The sequence below is a fragment of the Lotus japonicus genome, chromosome 5 (assembly GCF_012489685.1).
Source record: "Lotus japonicus ecotype B-129 chromosome 5, LjGifu_v1.2".
NCBI lineage: Eukaryota > Viridiplantae > Streptophyta > Magnoliopsida > Fabales > Fabaceae > Lotus > Lotus japonicus.
Window position 1 is genome coordinate 15,467,125 of NC_080045.1, and position 3,787 is coordinate 15,470,911.

The window sequence follows — 3,787 nt, forward strand, 5'->3', positions numbered from 1 at the left end:
TATTCCTCTCAAATGTAGAGAATTGTGTAAAATGCACCGAAGCTGAGGCCGGTAAGGCTAGTGAACTACCCCACTAGCTAGCCACAGAACGCCATAAATCATAGGAAAACCCACATGTGAAGAAAAGATGGCTGCTGCATTCTGCAGTAAGGTTACAGAATGAACAGCGAGCATCCTCACTGCTTTGAATGACCCTTCGCCGTCGTAAATTCTCTTTAGTCTGTACTCGATTCAGCAGTAAGCGCCAGGCAAAGGCTTTAACATTGGAAGGGGCAAAACCCGACCAGATTGAGTTAAAATCAATCCCCAAGTCTGTCAAGTCATGTACCTGCAAAAAAAAAGTAAGCAGAGTTAGTGGTATAAACCCCCTCCACAGGGCTCCCACAACCACCTATCCGGTCACCCCTCACAAAGGTTCCCCACATTAATGGCCCCCAGTAAATCATTCACCCAACTCACTTCTCGCCCCATCAACTCCCGCCTCCAACTAAAATTCCAGCGCCAAACACCATTGTCCCACTCACCAATGTCTGTTATGAGAGCGTACTTGTTTTTAGAGAGGTTATACAGACGGGGAAAGCGGTCCACCAACACCCCCGTTCCAAGCCAGTTATCATGCCAGAATCTAGTCAAATCACCTGCGCTCAGGGATTTCTTAATCCCTAAATCAAACAAATTCTCATTGGAACACAAAGCTAGAACCCTCCACCATGGAGAAGAGCACCTCCCATCAACAGATTGGGATTTAATGACCCTACACCAAAGACTATTGGGCTCAGTTAAAAATCTTCATTTCCAGTAGCCAACTAGAGCTTTATTAAAGGTATGCAGATCCTTTATGCCAAGGCCTCCAAGCTCCTTTAGGTTTGCAAACATCATCAAACCATTTCACCCAAGCAATCTTGTTCCCGTTATCAGAGCCTCCCCAAAGGAAATTACGCATGATTCGCGTGCACTCCTTGAGCACTCCCGCTGGCATTTTAAAGAATGAAAGGAAAAAAAGCGGCAAAGCCGATAGTACACTCTGAATGAGACAAATCCTACCCCCAAAGGACACAAATTTTTGTTTCCAACTAGATAATTTGTTCCTGAATTTCTGTATAATCGGTTCCCACAATTCCAAGCTATTTGTCCTCCCACCAATTGGAATTCCCAAATACACAAAGGGAATTGACATATGTTTACAGTTCAGCATCGAAGAAAAGATAGATACAACGGACAGTGCATGGTCCTTGATTAGTTGATCTTGACTTGAACTTTGGCAACAACACGTCGGAAACATAATAGATTGTCAAAGCTACACGTTGGACGAAAGGCGGTAAAGCGTAAGACCAAGATAGCACGGTATGCAACATAGAATTAAGTTGGCACCATATTCTTTTTTTTTTATAGGCAAATGTTAGTGGTTAGTTGTTAGTAAGTTAGAAAATCCCTTCAAAGTTCCCTTCCAAGATTCGAACCCTGGACCTTGCCCTCCCCACCCTTATGTCCCCTAGCTCTTACCACTTGAGCTAACCCTCGGGGACGACACCATATTCTCCCTTGGTAAAGGAAAATAAAGGGTCAAAACATAATTTGTAAAGGGTCAGTATGCACTTATTGGCAATTAAATCCGCCAATAAAATGAAAAAAATACAGTAAAATTAGAGGCCTCATCTTTCTTCACAAATTGAGGATCCAAAAAATTGTGGGTTCACCTCGGGCTTTTCTAGTGGGTACACATATTTTCTCATTCTTCTCTCTAATTTTCTACTACTATTTCCTATTTCTCTTTACCCAAATTTCTCTTTATCAAACTAAGTAGTGTAATACAGTTTTTTTTTTGAAAGATCAAATGATATTATAATTGAAGAGGTCATAGACCAAATTACAATATTCATAGCATAATACACATGCCAGTACAACAAATGAGGATTGGTCATACCAACACCTAAGGCTAACAAAGAAACTACCCCTCAAAACAAACAAACGGATCCTATAGCCACAAATAAACAGACATGAGAGAGCAACTTACTCTAAGAACACACACAAATAGTGAATTTACCACAGTCTTCACATGTCTTCCCGCAACTATAGCTAGCTTTTAATCATGATATTTGCCTCTTGTCAAGAATCCTAGCATGGTTCACACAACCCAGCTTCCAGAGCAAGTTATAATTAGCTTTTCCTCTCAAACCATATCAGATTTTCTGTTGCACCATATCGGAATTTCAGATCAGTCAGTTGTTGGCAAATTCGACCTTCTTTCTTCAAGAAGCACCCAAATGGGAGAAGCAGCAACACATCCCTTATAGGCTAACAAGTCAGCTTCTAAGTTACCTTCTCTGAAAGTGTGTCTAATTTCCAGACAATTGACTCCTGCCCTCAACAAATCAATTTTGTTTAATTCATTCCTCAGTTTCCATGGTCTTTTGTCTCTTGAGACTACCCAACCAATTGCCATTGTGGAGTCGCTTTCGATGATCACATTCCTAAGAAGGTTCTGGTGACAGAACAATAATCCATGTAATATAGCTTTCACTTCCGCCTCATAAGACCAGCCAAACCTGATTCCAAGTGCGAAATACCCCACATATTTCTTGTTGGAGTCTCTAATAACTCCCCCAACACCGCTGATATCGGGATTACCTTTGGAAGCTCCGTCAACATTACATTTGAGAAGCCCAGAATCTGGAGGGAACCAAGACACCTATCTAGGTACAGAGACATATTTGGGCATCTGAATGCTTCTGTAATTCCTAGTCAACTGGTCTGTATCGTATGGACAGCTTGGCCATGCACTTTTCACCCACCATGCTAGCTGCAACATGTACATGTCTTCAATCTCTTGCATTTGCATTCCTCTATCTCTGAATATTATGTTATTCCTTTCCATCCAGACTGACCACACAAGTGAGTAGGGGATAATTTTCCAAATGGTGCTGTCCATAGAAGAGCCTAAATTGTTCCATTCCTCGTGTAGTGCCAACAAGGAGTTTGGAGCTGCCCACATAATGTCTTCTCTATTTAATATATCATACCAGATAGCACAAACACGGGGGCATGTCAAGAAAATATGATTGGCTGTTTCATTGTTCATATTGCAGAAGCAACAGTACCTGTTGTCGTCCTGAATTATACCTCTTTGCCAAAGATTCATCCTCGTAGCCATTTTATTGTGAACCGCCTGCCAGAATAACAGAGCTACCTTTGGTGGAACTAGTTTTCTGATCTGATCAGGGATTGAAAAGTCTGATTCCTCTTGAATATTTTCTTCAGCCCATTGACATAAGCCTTTTACCGAGTAAAAACCATTCCCGCTCCCACACCATATAATATGATCTCTAGAGTTTGCTGCTGGAAACATTGAGTTAATTAATGTCATGAACTCAAAATATGGCTCCATTTCCCACCCCAGGAAGTTCCTTCTAAAAGGAATGTCCCACAACCATTTATCTCTTACAAATAGCCCAAAATCGGCTAAGTAGGCAGTTTTGTTTGAGCACATTGCAAAGATTCGTGGGAATTGCATTGATAGAGGCTTGTCACCGATCCAAGGGTCCAACCAAAATCTGGTGTTGTTCCCATCCCCAATGCCACAGATCAATTAGTCTTTGAACCCCAACGCTAGTAGGGAGTCTTCCATAAGCACAGTTCTTATCCTTTATAATAGCTGAGAAAGAGCCTCCTTCATCCAAGACAATATGGAGAAGAAGCCTTTTGCTGTCCCACTTATATTTTCCAGCAATTAGTCTTCTCCAAAGGTTGTTCACTTCAAATCCATACCGCCAGGCCCACTTGATTATTA